The sequence below is a fragment of the Brachycentrus maculatus genome, unplaced genomic scaffold (genome assembly GCF_059751285.1).
Source record: "Brachycentrus maculatus isolate JH-2025_06_01 unplaced genomic scaffold, ASM5975128v1 h1tg000179l, whole genome shotgun sequence".
In the NCBI taxonomy this organism is placed as follows: domain Eukaryota; kingdom Metazoa; phylum Arthropoda; class Insecta; order Trichoptera; family Brachycentridae; genus Brachycentrus; species Brachycentrus maculatus.
In genome coordinates, this window is record NW_028280930.1 from 649,457 (window position 1) to 673,793 (window position 24,337).

The window sequence follows — 24,337 nt, forward strand, 5'->3', positions numbered from 1 at the left end:
TCTCGTCGTCAAGGAGAGAAGATATTATTATGATTTCTTGTATACAGGGGTTTGTGGGCATTGAAAAAATACTTGGTTCTGCTACCCCACCTAAATTTTCTAGGGGCAATATCGCCACTGATATTCACTTTTTCAGGAATTTTTATTCAACAAAATATTTTTAAGTGTGTATTTATTAATTAAGTATTAAGTATACTGAAACATATGGTAGTTAACTATTATTTTAAATTATATTTTAGTTATAAAATGATTTTATTTGTAAACAGGTTTTAAATCTTTTGTAATAAAGGTAACAACGACATAAAAAAAAACCTATTTACAAAATTGCGCAGTGTTAAAAAGAGTTAAAAATATAATTAATATGGATAAATAAGAGACTATAGATAAGTATAATATATTATACATATGTTAAGTTTTACGAAATATTTGTTTAAAATTACTTAATAAACATGAATGTAATAATAACCAAATTAGGTAATAAAAAAAAACAAAATCAGCTTCACATTTTATGACGCATTTCCTTTTTTGCGTACGTTATGTACTTTTATTTGATAACGATATATATAAGTAAAAAAAAAACAATTCAAAGTACAAAAATATTTGTACAATCGTTATTTTTAATTTATTTGTATTATTTATCATACTTTTTAAGTAGGCACTAATATAAGGTACGCATTGAAAAATATTGGCGAAAGTTCCAACTTCTGTTTCTTGGGAATACTGAGATTTCTTTGAGAAGAAAAAAAACTGACGGTGTTTTTAATTTTCTGAATTTTGATATAATATTTATAACATTCTATAAATAAATTGTAGTTAAATGATACCTAAATGGGAGCCTTAATTATTAGTCAATGGATGAGGAGTCGAGTTTTCCACGAGACGGACGGAAAATGCATCAGGGAAACATGATGCACCCTGTAGGGGCGGCCTGTCGTCCGCCGCCCGGCCGATACTCCGTCATTTCGACATCGTCATTCTCGCCCGTGGCGCTCTGCCGGCCGGTCGCGTCACTACTCCATAGCACCATAGCGGGCGAACATCGCGCCGCGTCCGAACACAACTTTTCGTACTAAACCGTACCGGCCTTTTCAGTTTCGAACGCACGTCGGAAAAACTAACCTCAAAACGTGTCGTGTTTACATCAGTTTACCAAACATTTCTCAATTTGTTTCTTAAAAAAGTTTATTGTTTTTCCTCGGATGTGTGTTGTATTAAAAGTGTTCCGTGTTTTGACAGCGTGTTTGTGCGGTTTTGAAAGACGTCGTCTGGGCTTTGTTTTATTTTGCGGCATCAGTCTCCAGTGATCAGAAGAGAACATTGATGTATTTTAATATCTGGAATACGTTTTGTGATCATTAAAAGGAGATCAAACTAGCGGCGAGTGCGATTGTTATTAACGAGATAAATAAACAAGCGACGGCGTGTGAATGTGAAAAGTTTCTCGATTAATTGGAAATGCGTAGCTTGTGCCAAAATATTATTGGAATCATGTTTAGTGCATTCGCAACCCTGTTTGTGATTTGACACAGCACTTCGAGGAGTTACTTTGGAAACTGTCAAAAACAACCACTTTGCGAAGATACTGCTTCGAAGGTAAATAAGATATAATTATTTTTATTCCCTTCAAATAACTATTATGCTAGGTAGATAAAATATAATTATTTTTAAAGTAATAATCGTACAATAAAATAAAATATTAAAATTTTCGTAGGGTTTTATATATTATTTTTTTAGGGAACTACCTACATACCTACGTAAGAAGGTACTTGCAAACATATAATATTGTATGCAAGTACTTTTTATAGTTATTGCAACCAAACAAGAGATTCCAAAATTATTATACTACCCACATAAATTATACCTAAATGTATTTCATTCAAAATAATTTGATAAATGAAACAAGTTAATAAAAGTAAACACGCGCTCCTGAGTTTTCCTACGTTTTCAACAAAAAAGGGGCGTGTATTCTATTCGCTTTTAAGTAATAATTATTTATCTTTTATTCAAACCACCTAAAGATTGATTTCAGTTTATAGATTCTTCTTTGCGAAATAAATTAAATTAAATTAATTAATTGTTGCTGATTAATTTTCATAAATTGGATTATTTTCCCCTATTACCTATATGACTAACATTCCTACATATTATTACATTTTTTTTTAACAAAAATGTTAATAAAATTAGTATATAACCACTCAGCGGTGGGTTCGGTGAGTGGTTATATTACTAATTTTATTATCATTTTTGTAAAAAAAAATAAGTGAAAATGACTAACCACAAAGTAAATGCTTTAAATATTAATAATATTGAGAATAATACATATTATTACGTTACATACTTGAAAAAAATATAAAGAATGATGATATATAAAACTGCATGCTTAAATAATTATAATATAATGAAAATCCCATCTTATAGTTCATTTTCACAACATTAAGCCTTTTATAAATTAGAATGACAAGCCACATGTATGAATAAATCTATTTCTTTACATGTAAGCTTTATTAAAATATCACATTTTTACATTCATATTCTTTCTTAGACACCGGCAGATTCTCTTGTTTAATAAAATGACTTGAATCAGTTTCGTTTTCTTTTAAAAGTATCTACCCACAAAAGCCTTTCACAAATAAAACATATTAACTTTTTATTTACCTACTAAACAATTTTTGTACCAAATATAAATTTCAAGAAAATTAAGTGTTTGTATCTCGATTTCCATGCATCTGATAATCTGTGATGTTTACTAATGTGGAAAATGTACCTATATTTATTCATGACATTTAACTGTTTTCATGTAATCAAATAGTAACTTATCAAAGAGCCTCTTTTACTTATCATATAGAGATTAAATATAAAAAATAACGCTTGTTTGAGACCATTTTTTGTGTTTATTAATGTAGTTACGTCATTGGTTCTCAAAACTAGTCATGTTTACAATAATAAACTCAAAAATGTATCTAATACAAGTATTTTATTTTTCTATGTAAATTATTTTGTTATTCCGCAAAGTTAATGCCAAATCAATACGTAATGTCCCAAAGAATAATTGTGTAAATTTTTGGTCGAGTTTCTGTCTGATAATATTTCCATATTGCTTTTATTAAATCAACAATATATAAATTTTTCAATAACGTGAATTGTCTCCAAATTTACGGTTATTTCACTTGATACTGTACATAGATTGATGGGTGATGACTTGTGTTGGTGACCACTGATGATGTAAGCGCTACTCTTCAGAGATTAATATCTGCAGTGAGAGTTCAAGTATTGGAGCGGCGCCAAAGTCAAAAACTGCACACCTATTTGACATTCCTCTCATTTAGCCTCTACAATACTATGCATTCTCTCACGATTCTAACTATTCTCTAATGACTGTAATAATTTAACTGAATTTTTAGCATAAGCAGACAAATGCCAATCAAAGCTTATTTTTGTAACTTAATATGAATTTGATTACATTAAAATTCAATAAACATTATTCTACTTTCAATTGTATGAACCTGAAACAAATTAAAATCTATTTTTATTTCGGAATGACAGGCTGCAAAAATAAGCAATGTCTATTTACTCAGTGGTGCATAAGAAACGTTGCAATTGAATTGATGCGGTGTTGACTTAATTAAACGATGATCAATGATTCTTCTTTGATAAAATAAAATAATAAGATTCTAAAATAGAGATACGAGTACATGTATTAATAATTAAAAAGAAAAATTACAGTACCCGAACATAATAATTTCCTTCATTGTAAAATCCGATTTAAATACTGTGATATGTATAAGACATTCAATGAGCTTTATCACATATAAATCATTATAATACATGTCTCCTCATAGTAATGATTTTTTGTATTATTTTTAAATTTATTGGATGGATATGTTTCGTTATTAGTTAGCTGATATCAATGTACCACGACAGCGGGCATCGATAAATGTATTTTCGTAGTTGTAAAGGTGTTCCTTTAAGTTGTGTACAAAATCAATTTTGTAACCCACACAGACTCTACATCATGTCACATGTGTCTGTCAGTGACATCACAAAATATTAAAAGTTTTCTTATGTATGAAGAAGATTACATTATCTTCTCTAAAACACGAATACATCCTATTAATAAATCTCTGATCTGAACATGATCATGGCTAAGTTTAAAGTATATTGATTTCAGAAAGCAGTATTGAAAAAAAAACTATGACAATATTTTTGCATGAATAATTAAATTAAAAATAAAATAAAAAAATGCACTCGTATGTCGTAAAGTAATTAAATGTAAATGATTAATTTGTATAATAAGGCTCAGTTGTGTTATTTCCAGCTATCACATTTATTATTTGTAGGCTAAAAAAATAAAAATAAAAATTGAAAATTGTTGATTTCTTTTCGTTATTATTTATTTCGGATAAACTATATGAATAGGTTTACTATACAGAGATTAATTTTATGTAAAGTTGTTTCTTAAGTTTATTTTTAAAAAGTATTTAAAATAGTATTGACTTGGTCATGAAAAGCTTTTCAAGTGCTATCATTACCATTATAAATATTATACCATAATTAGGTTATTCGCCTTAAATTATTGTTAAGATATCTAACTCAAAGCAGATTATACTAAATATTTTTTTGTATTTTGTTTATTTTAATATTTTCTTGAAAATGGCAAGCTCTTTATTTGTGAAATGTACAAAATGATTAAAATATTTTTATTATATTAGGCATTCATAAAACTACCGCTTAAAAATAATTTGTTTATTATTATCAAAATCCATTTAAATGCAAGCATTATTCTAACCGGGTCGTGATTTTTCATAATTAAAAAAAAAATGCTCTTTAATTTTAATTTGTTTTTTAATTTTTTATAGTACTAAAACCTAGGTCACTAAATTAAGGACAAAAATACTCCCTACTAATCTATAAAGTATGTTCTTAAGTGAAAAAAGCCACCAACCATTTTAGGTTTTTTTTTTAAACAGACTCATTCTCAAATGTTATTGTACTGAAAATGCAAGCAACACCTGCACGCGTGGGTAGCAATACATTGCAACGACCACCTGCATAGGAAAATGATACTCTGGACGACTAGTATTTTTTCACTCAAACTCCTTAGGGTTGGGAGAAATTTTAATATTGACCAGTAAAATCCATAAATTAAGTTTTAAGAAAACATTATAAGCTACTTCCAAAATAAATGCAGCTCAAAATCATCTCTAAATAACCGAAAAACCTTGTTAAAATTTTGGCAACTTACAAAGCGATATGCATTTTTTCAGACTTTTCGAATATCTTAGTATCTTCCAAAATTTAGCTGCTTATTTTCTAGTATACTCTCAGCACTCTCATCTAATTTTAATATTTGTGTGAATTCGAGTAGATTTTTTTTAATACACCAGACATTTCATTTAAAACAGTTTGTTGTTACTGGCACTTTGTATATTTTTTAACAAGTGTATTTTCTATTTTTAAACCAAATTAATCGCATGATTTTATATTTTTCTTGTTTGTAATTTCTCACCATTTATTATAGCCGGTGCGAACATACCAAATAATGGTTTACAGGTACATCTTGTGACCAAATGCATCATCTTAAATAAAAAATAAATCATTTCGGCAGGCGAAAAGAATAAAAAAATATAATAAATTGTCCATTTAAGTAATGAAGCTGTATTGCAGTAAATTGCTCGTTAGCAGGAAGCCTAATAGTATTGAAATATAGTAGTACTATTTAATAGTAGGAACGGTATCTTGCTAACTAGAAATGGGAGATAAGTATCAAACAATACGTATTTATTGCATTGGAAATGGTTGTACAATGAGGAACCTAAGCTACGCATAGTCGACTTGTTTATGGGAAATTATTGGTGAAGCGTGTAAATTTATTATGTGAACCTGTTCTTTAACATACGTAATTCGCGCACTAACTAGTCTTTAAAACAAAAATAATTTATTGAATCTTACAATGTTGGCATTTAGGTACTTATGTATCAGGAGAGAGTTCCCAATCTAAAGTCGGATGGGTGGTAGAATCGAACAACGCAAGTATCTAAATTTTCAGAAATTGATTCGGGAATCAAGTCTGAAATATTTTACCATTTAAAAATAATCAATGGTGAATAGGTAAATACTTATACTTTTGATACTATATTTAATCATTATATATTTAATCATTAATTTTTCATTCTACCTATTTTTAAAAATGTCTTTCGTATTTACTTTGTGGCACATTTTATAAACTTTATACAATAAATCAACTTTGTTTTTAACCACTTTTTTATTGGTACATTTTTTCCTAAACCGGTTTCGACGAGAACCTTGTCATCATCATGGTTAAACGTGTACATGTTTAACCCTGATGATGACAAGATTTTTGTCAAAACCGGCTCGAGAAAAAATGTTTAAAAAAAAGTGGTTAAGAACATAGTGCTTTGATTTTATATAGTTAAGCATATCTATTTTCTCACTGATAAAAAATCGAACCATTTTGTACCACTTTGCAGAGAGAAAAGAACACCACACGCCTCTTCCACATTCATGAATCTCCTCATACATACCCGCTAACTATTTCGACTTCTGACCTGACCCCATTCAAATATTTTTATGTTAAAAAATGTTTTTAAAAAATAACGTAATTATTTTTAGATTCTAATTGTTGTGATGAATGAATGGCGTGTCAAATTATTCACTTAATTGCGATAAAATATTACGGAAAAGAAAATAATATCCTCTATTAAATCTTAAATGTTACGCCCAATGGGCCGCGTGAAATATATCTCCTCAATACACAACGGAAAAATGGCCGATCCTTCCAAAAATATACGCGTATCTCGTATCCATTATTAAAGTAATATTAAACACATGCTAGTTTTCGGGCTTTCAAAAACAGATGTCGTCAATAAATCAATCGAGTCAGGAGTCAGGGAGATTGTCGGAGACGGGACGGGAGAGTGTTTGTCGCCTGCGCTCTCCGCGTGAGAGTGTATTTTTGTTGAGAAAAATGTGTGTGAACACCGAACACAGAACATTGCGAGTTGTCAATTCTAGGAGTGCGAATGTAAAGATCGCATCATAAAATGTAAATGCTGCTCCTAGATCTACTAAAGACATCACAATAAAATTGAATTTTATGTGATACTTTTACGTAAGAGAAATATTCGGTTTATTTTTGAAATAGTTAACATTGAAAAGGTTTTTAACAGTTTAAATTTTAGAAGCTTTTTTTTTTTTAAATGTAGTTTTTCTTCTTCCTAGCTATATCCCAGCTTATCGTCTTTGTAGACTGCTGGGGTCAGCTCTTCTCGTCCTCAGGTTGTAGGTCCTTCTGACCTGGACAACGTAACCTGGGACATGCCTTCTGTAGCACCCATGATTTTTTTGGTCTTCCTCTAGATAACTTTCAAGATCCATTTCTATTGCCTGTGTAAAATGCTATATATTGATATCGTAGAAACATAGCATTTTAACTAACTAACTAACTAACCATCACGCCGCTTCCCCGCAGGGGTAGGCAGAGAGAATCGAACGCCACACCACTCTGTCTTTGCAAACATTCTTTGCCTCTTCTACATTCATGCATCTCCTCATACATACCCGACGATTATTACGACTCCTGACCCGGCCGCTTTCAAGTATTTGACATACCTGATTGTGCCAAGTTTTCCTCGGTCGTCCTCTGCTTCTTTTTCCAACTACATTTGCTCCATAAATTTGTTTAACCGTTCTTTCTTCACTCATACGCTCCACATGTCCAAACCATCTCAACACACCTTTCTTAATTTTATCGATAATGCTTATCTCAGCCTTACATTTTTTCCTTATTTCATCATTCGAACATCTATCAAACATCGTTTTGCCACACATTCGTCTGAGGGATCGCATTTCGACTGCATTCAGTCTGCTTTCATCCTTCTTTTGCCAACTCCATGCTTCGCTTCCATACATAAGGGTTGGAACCAGAACTCCATTGTGTACTGCCAGTTTAGCTTCCGCTGATAGATTTTTATTTGCTAAAACTGATTTTAGTGCACCATTCACTCTGTTCCCAGCATTCACTCTCCTTTCTATGTCATTATCAATCTTTCCATCCCTAGAAAACATACTACCCAAATATATGAAATCATCTACCTGTTCCAAAATCTCCCCATTTACCAATATTTCACACTCAGATCTACATTCATCTCTTTCAAAAACCATGATTTTGGATTTGCTAACATTCATCAATAAATCACTTTCCTTGCACACATTATACACTTTTGTCACCAAAAAATTTTTTACGAAAATTGCCCTATTTGAATTTTTCAAAATTATATCAATAATAATAATAATAATTATTATTGTCTACGTAAAAGCACAAGGCGATTTTTTTATTTTCAAAGAAAAAATAACAATAGCATCTTTGTATTCAAAATGCATTCCAAAACATAATGTTCTTGGTTTTTTGTATATAAAAATCATTCTAACTTTTGATACCGTTCTCTTATGTACAATTGGGTAGGTGTATAAAAAAAATCCTGTGTAATTTTACGAATTGTCAAAGATTAAATGCCAATTATAATTAGTAGAAAAACGTCACTTTTTTGTATTTTCGAATGAGGAAATCAAGGATTCCTAATAGCCACTTGAGAACGAGAGCCGTTTTGGGTACTTACTTTGCCACTGAAAGTTAACTTTATGGGAGCATTTTATAGGTCGTAAATACTGAGCCTAACACAAGTTGCGCCCATCTCGCACTTTACTGCTCCTTAAGTGACCGACAAACGTAATTGATTATCACGTCAGTCGTATCAAAATATTTGTAGGATCGTGCTAATTGACGCAATGGTATATAAAAATGTAAAGATTGTCTTTTGTACGTCAAAAAACGTGACTCGGAGATACCTCTTCGGGCAAAACGTGTTTGTTTACTCTTTCAATCCCGAACTCTTGATTCATTGTTTTCACAAACAAAATGTAATGAATGCCACATAACTCACACTTTGAATAATATTTTTAGATTTTTCATTCCATTTATTTTTTGTTAGAAGGTATCTTTAAAATACTTATGTTTTTTTCTGATTTGCTTTTATAACATTAAAATTAAAATTTCACTTGTTAAATACCTCTATCAGTATCTTAAAATCTATTGGGACACATGTTTTGATGCATTCCGCATAGTTTTTTTAAAAAAACTGTAATCATATAAGACTTTAAGAAATATTGGTATTTCCCAAGTAAAATTTATATTAAAAATGGACAGATGTTACCGTAAAGTACCTGTCGAATAAATTAATAATTTTTTAATGACAGATTGACGGTATTACTACATAATAAAAATAATCAATTAAAAATGTTAAAGATTACATTATTTTATACGATTTCACCGTTAAAGCAAATATTGATGGAATATAGAAGCAAAGGAAGACCGTAATATACTTGACGTCGATAATCAAGTACTTCAAATACTCGGGTATGGATAACGAGATGCATGAATGTGGAAGAGTCAAATATTGTTCTATACTTTCTCACAACTCCTGCGGGGAAACGACTTGATGGTTAGTTACTTGGTTAAACATACACGTTATTTGTGGTTTTATTTTGCATTTCACTTCTACGATACTACAATTTATGATGGCTGCAATTCTCGTAAATTATTATGCTTCAATAAATGGTAAGTAATTTGCGTTAGTAGCAACACTATCACCTCGACACGTCACTCATTTACCACATAAATCTACACATGATATCTTTAGAGTTGATCATTTTTCATCTTGCAGAGGTCTCTAGAATCCCGTTTCCCGTTCCCACTCCCGTATGTGCAAAGGATAGAATGACATCTTTATGGACAATGTGCGATCGATAAACATGTTTACTTTATTCAGTATCTAAGAGAAAATGATAAATTTACATTCCCTTACTTTATAAAATCCCAACATTCTGTTTGGATGATTTTAGTATACTTGCACCATATTTAAAATTACATATGCATACAATTTCTGCCCAGTTATTTTGTATGTATCTAAATGTGTTGGTTCCTAAATCATATTGGTATATGGTTTCATTATTTTTTGGTCGAAGAAATGTATAATATATATATATATATATATATATATATATATATATATATATATATATATATATATATATATATATATATATATATATATACACATATATATATATATTATATATATATATATATATATATATATATATATATATATATATATATATCATATAATATATATATATATATATATATATATATATATTTTATATATATATATATATATATATGTATATATATATAAATGGATGTAAGGCTGAACTACATAGAAATAATTGACAAGATTAAGAAGAAATCTGGTTGAGTCAGAAGTCTGCGTAATCGGTTTGTATGAGAGGAGGGCGGAGGTATGACTAGATGTTTGGATGTGAAGGAAGCGAGAAGTGTATGTCAGGATAGAAGAGTGTGGCATTCCATCCCCCAACCCAACCCCCGCTGGGAAACGGCGTGATGGCAGTAGTAGTAGTAGTAGTAGTTGTAAATGAAAATCTACGGGTATAGCATGGAGGAAATTTTCATTGATATTTTTACCTCAAATTTAAGTATAAACTGAAATTATTTATGTAAATTTGATACAAATATACAACTTGTATACTTACCCAGTAAGATTTTCAATGAAAGTCAGTTTTTGATTTATTAATTTATTACTTTAAAACCAATACCAAGATCAGATTGTAAATCTGCGAGCAAATTGCTTGCATTGTGAGTAGTTTCTTGTGGGGTCTTCCCTTCTTCCTCCGCCCCTCCCTGGGGTCGGGAACAGTATCTGACGTCATGATTGTAATTAACATCGGCCATAAATCGCCCGTAACTGTCATATCATATTGATTTAATCGCCATGTAGGCCGTCAGTCAGCCGAGCCAATTACGGGGGTAGGTAGCCGCTGACGCGCGGGCGACTGGCGACCCCCATCTCCGGCCCTATTCCGAAATTTTATGCTCGCTTTTGAACCCACGCAGTTACTCATATTAATTATGTGACCCACATAATATATATTTCAAAGCAGAAAAACAAAACCTTTCGTATGTACTAACGTACTTATTAAACAAACATTCGATCGTTGCATGAGTATTGCTTCTTTTTCACGATGAATTAAGTGCATATCGCTCAATCCTTTCAAGAACGGAATCAAAAACTTGATTTTTTAGGAGAAAGTTTTTAATGTTTAAAAATATTATACATTATATAAAAAATATACTAGCTTATATTGAACTTTTTACTGTGCAACAGATATTTTTAGGAGAAAAATGGTTTTTTTCTCCATTTGAAATTTTTTAAGTATATTTAAAAAAAGTAATTAAACCATTTCTTTAAAATGCAAATACAACACTTTCTGCCCTGTAGCGGGTAAATATTAATTTTAAAATATGCCTCTTTTACTGGTATATAGTACATTTTCTGGGCATTCCGAAAACATGCAGAGCTGAAAATTGACGATTTTTGATTTATGACGTTCTTGAAAGGAGTGAGCGATATGTGTTGATTTAAATTTAAATACATATGTGGAAATCGTTGCATGATAGAATTAGAAATCAAAATATTAAGATTTAAACATTAAACTAAGACGGCAAAAAGTTCAAGTTGGTACAATTAAAAAGGCAGAATATGAAAAAAGTAAGCTGTTTTTATTTATGTTTATATACATATATTAATTTAGATAAATTGGCTTCAATCACAAAATATACGTGCTATAAAATAAATGTATTTTTTTCTAGTCTTCATTGTGATGTTTATATAAATGTCCAAAACATAAATTGAATGCATTATCGTGTGCTATTTGTAAGTTTCCTTTGACAATAATATAAACTATTATCACATAATAATATTTGTATTTGGAGTTAATTTTATGAAAATTGTAAAATGTTTATACTTCTACTTAATTTTTCTCTCTTTTTTGTGTGTATATTAGGTTAAATGGTTAAATTTTTTTTTTTTTTTAAATGTAACTTTTTAAAAGTTATAATAAAATATTTACAGTGATTTTTAAACAAAGTTACATTTTAATTATAAAATGGAAAATCACAAAGTTAGTGCTTCAAATATAAATTATAATAAAAAATTAATAAAAAAAGAACTCCACCGAGAAGACACACAAGATGGCTTGGTGAGTCTCAACAATTTAAAAAAATATATCTTTAACATTGTAATTTAAATAAATTTATACAATTTATGTTAATAAAAGAAAAAGAAAAAAGATTAAATTTATAACAGTCAACAATCACTGATTCTTTGATTGAATAAAGTTTTTGTTCATACTTCAAGCCCCGGAACTCTGGGAAATATGCAAGACAAATTCTTAGAAGACAGGGGTTGAAAGTGAATTTGACATTATTGGTATTCTTAAGTTTGATGGCCTCTGACGTCAATCTCAGGCGGCTTTTAATTAATCTCTCTTCTTTTTATCAGCTTAATATTTCTTTGTCTAATAAATGTCACTGATATTTAAGCAGACAATGACATCTGAAAGAATTTAATTGAATAGCCTTTAACTTTATCAGATTTTAAAATGAAGACTGACGTCATTTTGTGAAATATTTAGATTATTTTTTCTTTGGGATTCGAGTATTCATAACGGGCATAAAACGAAATGTATTGACTGTCCTTGTTTTTGTTGCTTTATCACTATCCATACCCGGATGGTGAAAAGGGCACTCCAAACTTTTCGACGTGGTGTAAACTTATCATTAATAATATGAAGGTAAAGTGATCAGTTCTGCTTTCCAGATTCTTGGGATTGGGAATAAAATATATTTGTTGACATACAGATAGAGAATGAAGGACGTTGCTGCCATTTGGTCATGGCACTCGAGCTTGCATACCCGTACTGGTACTTGTTTGTGTAACTTATACACCGATGGGTTTACAAGTCCCTTGAGTTGACTAGACCAATCAATATATTAATTTAATCATACATTTACAACATTTTGAGTGTGTCCTAATACTTGTTCACCAAATCTGGATTATCTCCAATTAAAGGAGTTTTTTTTTAGATCTCATCAAAGATGAAGAAGAATATGGAAGTCTGGGCATCAGCCCCGTAAATGTCCAGACTTCCATATTCTTCTTTATCTTTGATGAGATGTCAAAAAATAAAATGGATATAAAACAATTTATGTTTTTTCATGCAATGTTTGTGCTACATATTAATTATTATCTGACCATTTATTTACATTATTATACAGATGGCCATTTATTGAAAACAAATATTTATTGTAAATTAATTTTATAAAAATTTTGTTAACTAATATGATATTATATTTCTATGTTATTTATTCGTGCAATTTATATAAGGATGCACGTTATTTCTCCATTTCGTATTTATTTAAAACATGCATTTTGGTTTTATCTGAACTGCAAAGTGAATCGTTAATTTATTCCGCATTGACTTTCATAGCTCTTTAAGAATAAAATGTCCATTTCAATGATTTTGTATACGAAGTTCAACATAATCAAATTTATTTTATACAATCATTATCACTTTTATACCACTATAAACACTTCATTTTAAACTATAAAACTAATTCTTTACCCAAAGAAATATTATTTATGCAAAGAAATCCTTATAGTAGATACTTTATACGTTCTTTGCTTCATTTGAAAAAAATACAATACCCACACATGTTTTTTAGTTTAGCTTTTTCGTAATGCCACATAATTTTAATGATAGTTTTTTTTATCAATTTTGATTTATTTATGTTAAAAAAAACAATCTGATGATGTCTGTTACGACGAAGCTGGTCAAATTTAAAAAAAATGTGAAAAAGCATTTCAGTGGTGTTATTATTTTTATACGAGTTTAATGTATTTCTTAGAAATATTTGAATCAATGTAGCAGTCAGACATTTAAAAAAATGTTAGAATATGGAGTCTAAAGCAACAGGGTTCGCGTATCTAAATTTAGACTTTTAAACCCCCCCCCTCAACAAAGAAAGTTTTTAATGTAATATGAGATTAAAACATGGAAAATTTATGTATATTGTTCAGTGCAATTTTAAATGTACCTTTCATCTTGATTGATGTAAGATATTGAATACAATTAAAAAAATAATATTGAATCCATATTATCTATTATCTTACTTGTTTTTTTACCACTCTAGTTGTAAAAAACAATTGTTTTCTTTAATAATTTTAACTTGTCTTACCACAAAGTAAATGCCGAAACAATAAATAAAATATCTATTTTGTTGCTTTAGGGATCAATCTTTTTAATTTATTATTAAGTGTAGACATTCACTATCATTTTTAAGGTATATAAACTAAATGTGCTATAAATCCTTGTACGTAAAAGGCAAGGAGAATTTTCTAAGACAACTAATAAATATTATTAAAAAAACCAAGATTTTTAAGCGCCAAAACAGTGTTATCGTTTTAACGTTTTTTTTAGAATTGGCAATTGATATTTGTACCGTTAGTTCCCAGACCGAATTAAACAATGCGTAATAATTTGAATATAAACTTGTAAAATACAAATGTAATTACTGGTTTACAGGCATGCTTCACTAATGAAAATATGTTATCTTTGTAATCAACACCTTTATCTAACAAGAAGGTTGTTATAGGAACAACAAGTAACAATTTGATAGTACTGCCATTAAAAGTTCTCATCCGCGATGCAATATTACAAGCTTCTTCTGTTTTTATGTATAGTTAATTAATCTTATTTCTTCTCAAGAGTGAAGTACTATAGTGATGAATGAATTATTATCACAGCTTAATTAAAGATAATTAAAACGGTTTTCTAAATTTCTATTTTAACTACTAATGCGATTTTTATTCTGGTAATGTGGTTTCTGTCAAAGGTTATTATTTTTAAATAAAATATTGCTAGTTATTAAGACTTAGATATATGGTGAGATCTAACCCTATACGTCATGACCGCAGTAAGCTAAGGGTTATTAATATCTAAATAGAAAAAAATAGTATGAAAAAATAGGAAAAATGTATCTAATCTATGTTAAGAAATTTTAAATTTAGAAACAATTATCGAATGTTAGGAACTTCTAGGGTAGAACCTTTCTGTGAGGTTTTATGTGATATGACAGTTTACTGTTTGTTATCAAATAGATTCTCTATGGCAGCAATCATTATATGAGTATTTTATTAGAGAATGAACTTACTTCACTGAAATTTTAAATGGTTTTTCACACATGTTACAAAGTTTACTTTAAGTTTGTGCTTAAGGGTTAACGGAATTAATGATAACGGAAAGGGTTAATGGAAATGTATTCACTGGTAACAATATATTTTTTCACCTCAATCGCAGCCCCATTTGTTGAATATAACAGCAACAAACGCAATACTTAACAACACTCATGGCGAACAGCGTGTTTCTTGACAACATATTTCAAATGTGTGATTTCTATTTTCTTTATTTTGCATTTCACCAGACTGAGCCATAGCAACGCGTGGCCGGGTACAGCTAGTTTTTTAATAAATTTTTAGGACCTCGCGTTAAGAAATACTTACTCGCCAAAATAATACTCGCACCTTTCAATTTCGTGGGTAGTGTAATCAGGTTTTAGCTTTATCGCAATAAAAAAACAAAGTATCCTTTGAAAAGCACTTTTTTCTCCTCGTTTCGTTGTTTATTTCTTCCGTTCAATTTAAAATAAAAACCGAGTACATTTTTATAGCGGGTTTAAAGATTTATATCACGATATAAGACCAACAACTTCACACGTCGCCTGGCTTCACTAATAATAGCGCGTGTCATATAAAATAAAGATTCTGTATTATTATAATCCTACTTTATGGTCCTTATTGTAAAATGCTAATTTCAAAATAACGCCGCGTAATTTTATTCAATGCCCATATAAATGTTTCTACCACTATACGCTCGATTAGGTCTTGAAAGACAATAACGGTTTATTTTATGTGTTATTAAATTTTAACATTTAAGCCTCCATTCGACGGTGAAATGTAATATGTACTTTAATTTATCTGCGTGTACGATAGTTCTTACTGAAATCACTCTTAATCCTCATAGACCTATAGCAATTTAATATATGTGAATATATATACATATATATATATATATATATATATATATATATATATATATATATATATATATATATATATATATATATATATATATATATATATATATATATATATATATATATATATATATATATATATATATATATATATATATATATATATATATATATATATATATATATATATATATATATATATATATATATATATATATATATATATATATATATATATATATATATATATATATATATATATATATATATATTAATAAATTTAAATAAAATCGGCCCACATTTTAAAATTTATGCACCGAGTTACGTGGATCAATCTAAGATTTTATGTTTTTATTTAAATTAAATTCTGTTTGAACGATTTCACTAACCTTACAATATAATTTAACAGAAATTGTAAATAAACCAGTTAGTATGGTAGGTAAGTTATTATATTTTGATGATTTCGTTATATATATTTTTTAATACACGTGTATTTCAACGTACTTAAAGAAGAAATATTTTATGCAGGAATAATAAACTTTTATATATTTGAAATATGTTTGCAATAATTTTAGGCGTCTTTATTTCATTTTAAATGCAGGTTCTGTTATATTTTTATTTTCTTTTTATAACCAAAGCCCCTTTTTTCACAGGCTTGTCTGTAGGAAGAAATGTAAGGATGGGAAACTTTGATGTGAAAAATTTATCACAAAAACTTTTGATCAATTGAATATAAATATTTCTTGAATTCATTTTGCATTTGCCAGTGTCGCTGTTGAGTGTCTACCCTATTACGCCAGGGCGCTTATTAATATTTTTGTTCGATTTCTTTCCTTAATTTTTAGTTAAGTTATTTATTGCATTTAACGTTACGCGCTTCCATATTATACTTTTGACACTTTTTCATTTGATGATTTTGGTGCCTTTGTTAGGTTGGGTACGTATATGTTTATCTGTTGTATTGGCATTATGGATATCGTTCACCTGAAAGTTAAAAGCCTACTCTTATTTTCAATCGAAAATGAAAACCCTTCCCATTCATTTTCACAAACGCTGCATCGGGATACGAATCAATGACGTTCCGTTTGGCTTTATCGTTTCTAGTTGGAAACGTTTCACAAACAGAATCGGGGAGGCTAACCTGGTACTACCGCATCCACGTGTTCACTGTACCCCTCTCGCTGTGCCGGCGCGCACTCAAACAATGGGGATCGCGAAAAAAGAACAACCCTTCATTGAGAAGCAAACATATTCCGCCGCAATTGGTTAATTGATTTTGGAAACATAATTTTCTGTCTGAGCGATCAAAACCGGGTTATGATTCGCTCAGCCGTCGCGGTTCACCACACGCATCACCACACTGTATTATACATATCAGCGGCGAGCGCTGGATTTCAACCAAAAGCTACATACGTGCTCGGGCAAACAAGAAATACACAATATTCGTACCAATATTTCCATTGCTTATATCGTAGTCATACGGGAGAAAGTGACCAAGTGCATTTTTTACAAAAACGTGATCATTGACTATTTGATATCTTACTAGCTTAATATTGCCCTGAAAAAATTCCAAAGGAATTTAAACTTGGAAGTATAATATATTGACTTGTTAAAAATGACTAACTGTTGATATTTATTTTCTTGTCAGGCAAAAGTGACTTAAATGGCCCTCCTGAACATTTTACGTTTTGTTAGTTGGTCATTTTCTCCTGAACGACTACGATATGTTCAAGGATTTTGTATGCAGGTGAACACATTTTTGTTGTTATTGCCTCCATGATATAACGATTTAAGATTTTAAGTAAACGAACATTTACCTTTTTATTTATAAAAAAAAAATAACTGGTATATTTTTAATGATAAATATTAATGGCAATTGAAATAGTAATGACTGAATATTATTTAACAGGTTTTTTTTTTAGTATTCAAAACTACTCGTGCTATGAACGAGATATTTGTATAAGTGATAAGATGAAGTCACCTTTCGTATTAAAATCAATCAATCTCTTATCGGTAGTTTCACAGTGACAATGGAACCTCTAAAATGCCTTTGAACATTCTCAGAGACAAGTTAGCCTCTAAAGCACCTGTAGACCTGGTTTCCAGCATGATATCGTAATATTTTAGACATCTCAACAAAGATGAAAAAGAATATGGAAATCTGGGCATTTACGGGGCTGACGACCGTCATAGGCTGGTTTAAGTGTTCACTTTACACACGTGTAACATTCACTAATTCTACCCATTATGGACAACCACACTACTCAAATTCTTGGAATTTCTTTATATATGATCCAATTTTGACACATTATGCTTGAATCACTGGAGCTTCACTAGAGACATCTGTTGTGAGATGAAAGAAGCTTTTTATTAAGCAGAAACTCTTTCAATTGTACGTGAAGTCCGAATCCTGGGTCACATACATGAGAAACGCCAGAAAATATCATTTTCATTTTATTATTTTTAGCTTATAAATTGACCAGTTGATTTATTTCCAACATTTTGAGTATATCCAAATACTTGTTCACAAACAATATGAAAATAACTCCAACTATGTAATTTTATCCACATGAATTTTATTTGACCAGCAACCGGGTTTCGTCGTAAGCGACATGATCAGACTGGTGATGATATCGGTTACAACGAAACCCGGTTGCTGGTCAAATAAAATTCATGTGGAAAAAAATACAAAGTTGTTATTTTATTCTATAAAATACAGTATAATAATAAAATAACTCCTATAATTGGAGATAATCCAGATTTGTGAACAAGTATTTGTGCACACTCAAAATGTTGTAAGATATCGTAATATAATATTTCCGCAACGCTTTGGCTCGCTGGGAATGCCTGGACTGAAGCAGGTGTCGGATGAGACGGCCTTGTTGGATGGAGTCAGGGTTCAGGGCGTATTCCCCGAATGCGCCTGAGAACATCTCGGTCTGAGATGTCCGCCTGTAATGATTCGGGCAATGTGCTCGGAGCGTGATCCGGAGATCGAATTGACCGATTGGCCCGTGAGATGTTTGATACGCTCTTTGTACTTTAGTTTCCCGCTTTTTTTTCTCGCGCTATCATTATCGGACTTTGGATGTGCTGGTGACAGCTTGATGGCGTTCTTTCATTTCGAGACGGTTTTGGTGAGCACTACACAAAGGAGCTTTGTTGTCGTGCGATAGTTCGACGTAAAGTTTTGCTTTGTTTTGCTGTATATTTGTGTTTTGTTTGATCTCGATGATTGGCCATGATTGGCGATCTATGTCATTACACCGTAATGGGTAATAGTAACGTCTTTATTTATCCGTTATATCTTTATTATTCCATGTTTAAAGGCCAAACTGTTTTTCCGTTATCCTGCTGCTTGCAGCCTTAATTATATTCTTACTCGATACCTGTTCTTTAGCGATCGTATCTAAAAGTGTAAACCTTTTAAAAAAAACTTAATTCACAAATTCAGGGTCGTGTTAAGTTTAAAAATGACAAAAAAATCAATGACGTTTACTTACCAACAGTGTCAAATACGATACGACATTGGGATTGATTTAAAGTATATATAAAATCTAACTGCCAACATCTTTATCAAAGAATAGTGATATATCATTTTTGATTCATAGTTCTGACAAATGCACATTGAGTATTTAATAGCCGTATTCACAAATCCTGTTAAATTTGACCTTCTACAAATTTCATACTTTAAAAATACCGGAAAGGTCAGTCTTCATCCCTTGTATCCTATCCTCATCAGATTGAAATATGCTCACTTTGTTGGTTTTTAAAACAGGAATCTATAGCCACACTAATTAATTAGAGAAAATGATAATTTTGACTTAATAACGGTAGGATATAGGGGGTGAGGACCAACCTAACCGGATTTTGTATATTTTTTGCTACAAAGTATCATTTTAAAGGTAACTGTTAATACTAGCATAAGTACATTTTTACAACCTGTGGCATTTAAAGTAGGTTTCACTTAAAACTTCAGTAAAGGTAGGTAACTTCAGTAAAGGCAAACTGGAGTATGATAAGTTATTATAATAAATTTAATATTTAAAAAAAATGTATGACGAAAAATTAGTTGAAAATAGCATTTTCCACAAGTCAATAATTTTTGTGTTATTTAGTGATGTAATAAATGTACAACAGGCAAATATTTATATAATACTAGCTGCATCCGGCTACGGGTTGCTGTGGCTCAGTCTGATAAAATGGAAATGATAGAAAAGAGCATATGAAAACGCGCGCGTATTCGTACAAATCTTTCGAATGATAACTTTAGGTAAGATTTAGAACTAATGAAAATTTAGGTAACAAGATTAGTAAAATTTGGACAAAGGACGAACTTGTATGGTATAAACATACATATTTGAATTTTTATTTCTGTATTTTTTTCTTCATAAACTCAATGCGCAAATTAGATTTGGATATTCAAAACAAAAATCAAAACGTTCATGAAGGATTATATCACAGTTGAACACAATGAATATAAATCCTCGCTAATGATTCGGGCGTAAGTGACATAAATTCAGTAGATGTGCTATGAATAATATGGACGTAAGTATACTTTGTCCTCTAGCGACCGGCCGAGCCGTGGCGTTGTAAGGATCGTTCATATTTTATTAATCAGGTTATTTGGAGGTTATAATGGCCATTATCGTAAACATTGACATCTTGGTTGGCTGCTAATAATGTCGTATGCTAATGTAGTATCTCGCCCACACCCATCAATCATGAAGTCTCCTGACAAGTAGAAACTTCTACACAGACACTTGAAGCTCGTTTTGATACTCGAACACACTTACACCGGTAAAACGATACTATGCGAATTACGTAATTGCACTGGAACTGAATTTTGATAATAAATAAACCTTCATACAACGTATAAAATAATTAATATGTATATGTACGTTGATATCCTTAATACAAATTTAATGCGCAATACTAAACATTATTTATGTACCCGTATTCGCAAAACTTGTTTTAGTTTGACCTTGCAAATAAAGGTCCATGAAAAAAATTATTTCACCGATTCGCATCCCCATACAGTTAACATATTATATTTTCTAGTATATTATCATGCTCAAAACAATATTTTAAGTGTGTCCTTACCTTTGCTGAGGAATTCTGACTTTGTCTCCACTCAGGAGTTATTTATTGATATCCTAACATAGATAAAAATTAATATGGAAGTCTGGGTATTTACAAGGCTAAGGACCTGTGATAGACCCATAAAACCAGCCTCATTCTTCTTCATCTATATTAAAATATCAAAAAAAGTAAAGCGAACGCTATCTCATTCACTACGTTTGATGATATATTTAAAATATAATTAAAAGTACATCTAGAATTTTGTTTATAGATCACAAATAGATCAGAAAGTAAGGTGAGCTCAAATAAAATATATTTTATTTCGACATAACCTTACTTTCTGACAGATTTGTGACAAGAAAGTAAAAATACTACGAACAAAATTCGAGAGGTTAATACTTTTTTAATGCATTTGAAATATATCACTAAACGTAACGAATGACACTGCATTCGCGTGTTTTTTTTGACATTATAAATTCAATTTCTTTTGACTTCAAAATACTCGCTTTTTCATGCATAATTATAAATGCTCTAACGATTGTTATACTATGGATGTGAACTATCGAGATATCCATTTTATTAAGAGTAAAAATGTTTTGTAATTGAATATAGGGAGAATCCGGTTCTGCGTTGCATTTTCTGCATGCGCGGGTCTGATTAAGGCCCATAAAACGTAATTGAAGATGTCTGGAGCGTTCCCGAGGTGGTAGTATGCAGTATGCAGTATACAGTATACAGTATGCTGAATGCCGTACACAGTGTGCATCATCCTTACCTCTTCATCTCTCCTGGTCTCCTGATACCCGTCGCCCATCAATCTTGTGTCGATAGCTATCGCCAGCGTACTTATTCCACTACCAACGAATTGCATCCTTCATACACCCACTTGCATCTTGCACCCCGTCGTTTTGTGTTAATAATAAACGTACATTATTGATTAGGCGATATTATGGAAAATACGCTACATGAAAAATGGCAGCATATCAATTATTATTAAATTATTCAAAAATATTAGTTCTAGTTGTAAAAAAATATTTCTTATTATTTATATATATTTGTCTTTATTGAAGTTCCGCCTCCGTAGTGTAATGGCCAGCACGCTCGGCTACCGTACTGGAGGTCCCGGGTTCGATTCCCAGGGAGGGTCAAATAAATATAAGTGATTTTTTCACTCTAATATTTTTTCAATATTACCCTGGACTGGTACCCGAAGCGGAGGGCTGATCACCTTTCCTTCATGTGTTAATGATCGAGATAACACTGCGTTTATATGATGCAGTGCCCTATGCACCATTGGGGTGCGGATAAGGGTTTGAATGAATGAATTGAAGTTCTAATGATTCAAGAATAATGTATCAAAATTGGATCATAAGTATATATAGAACATCCGAGAGTTTGAGTGGTGTGGTTGTCAATAATGAGTAGAATTGGTAAATGTTACACGTGTGTAAAGTTATCAAAAAGTGAAGTTATTAAACCAGCCTATGATGGTCGTAAGCCCCGTAAATGCCCAGACTTCCATATTCTTCTTCATCTTTGATGAAATGTCAAAAAAATTATATGATTGCATTATTGGCTATTATGATCACAAATTTCACCGAATTCTCATTTAGTTTGAATATGTGATTATTTTCGGATCGGAGAGTTGATGAAATCCGGTTTACGCTCGTCGATGTTTACACGCTTTTTGATCCGCCGCGATTGAGTTTTATTATTCGCGAAACGTAGGCCAGCAAATGAAAAATTCGTCTCCGCGCATACAAAATAGCACGCAATTCGTCATATCGGCTGTGCAAGAGTGCAAACAGTCGGAGGACGGCATGTTTCTCGCGGCACGTCACCGTGCGCTGGTGTGCGCGCGCACCCATCAATCAATCAAAACCAACATCGGAATAAATTATTATATTACATCTGCATCGGCCGGTCGCGGCCCACAGCCCAAGCGACTGAACCAACTATTATTGATTTTAGTTTCATACTAACATTTCTTATTATTTTTTGACATCTCATCAAAGATGAAGAAGAATATGGAAGTCTGGGCATTTACGGGGCTGACGACCGTCATAGGCTGGTTTAAGTGATCCCTTTACACACGTGTAACATTCACCAATTCTACCCATTATTGACAACCACACTACTCAAATTCTTAGAAGTTCTATATATCATATAACCAATTTAGAAACCTTGTTCTTGAATCACTAGAACTTCACTAGAGACATCTATTGGTGAGATAAAAATAAAAAGCTTCTTTACATCTCAACAACATTTCTTGGTGGAACTGCATTTTTTAGAATAAAATAACAACTGCAGAGGAACGTCTCATAACGAGCATAATTCGTTCCACGATCTTACTCGTTAAGCGAATCATTTTTTGTTTTGACTGGCGCGGAACTCCCGGCTCACAGGTGGATGTCATGTAACTCATGTATTAATTTTAAATCAAACACAGATTTTTTGATTTTTTGACATTCGTTTGATAATGCCCTAACAAGGCGAAACAATTGTCACAATATAATTTTTTATGTGTTTTTGTTAATAAAATACAACTTAATAGACTCAGAAAATCCGTGTTTTATTTAAAATTAATACATAAATTAAAATGGAGTTCTATAAATTAAACTCCAAATCGGTAAATAAATAGTCATGTAACTCGTTTTGCGAAATGTCGCTGGTTATGAGAGCAACTTTTTCGCATTTTTTTGCACGTTATTCGAATTATTAGGTGTGAGAAGGGCTCGTTATAAGAGGTTTCACTGTATGTAGTTTTTTCAAAGTTTATAAGGGTTTGAATGAATTATCAAACTTTCCATCCCTAGAAAACATACCTCCGAAATGTGAAATTAATAATATAAAAGCGATGGAAATCGATTAGGATTAGTTTATGCACGTCGCTACCACTATTTGACGTTCCTTTGTTGCTCAGTTTGATTAATCACAACAGTTTTTAAAGTTGCTTTGTTGGCTGACCTTATAATTGTTATTTACGTTCGTTCATCGCTAGTTTGATTTGATTTTTGACGTAAGCATCAGGGTGTTTTTCTTTTGATATCCGGAGCGATTTCTTTATATTTTTATTTGTCACATCATTGCGCAAGTCGATATTTATTTTTAAGACAGCTTTAAGGAATATTTATTTGATAGGTTGATTTTTTCCACTTAGCTCGAGGTGACGATTAAAATTCTTTTCAATTTATTTGTACATTTTCTTAGTTTTACACAAGCCAA

At 31.0% G+C, this 24,337-nt stretch overlaps 1 protein-coding gene across 1 annotated transcript in view; it reads left to right on the plus strand.

Annotated features, from left to right (window-relative positions):
- The first annotated feature begins 973 nt into the window (after positions 1–973).
- tio (zinc finger domain-containing protein tiptop) overlaps positions 974–24,337 on the plus strand; it is a 320,884-nt gene continuing 297,520 nt past the window's right edge. The window contains exon 1 of the mRNA XM_088262397.1: positions 974–1,593. The gene's annotated coding sequence lies outside the window, so the exon portion shown is untranslated. The remainder of the gene's footprint in view (positions 1,594–24,337) is intronic.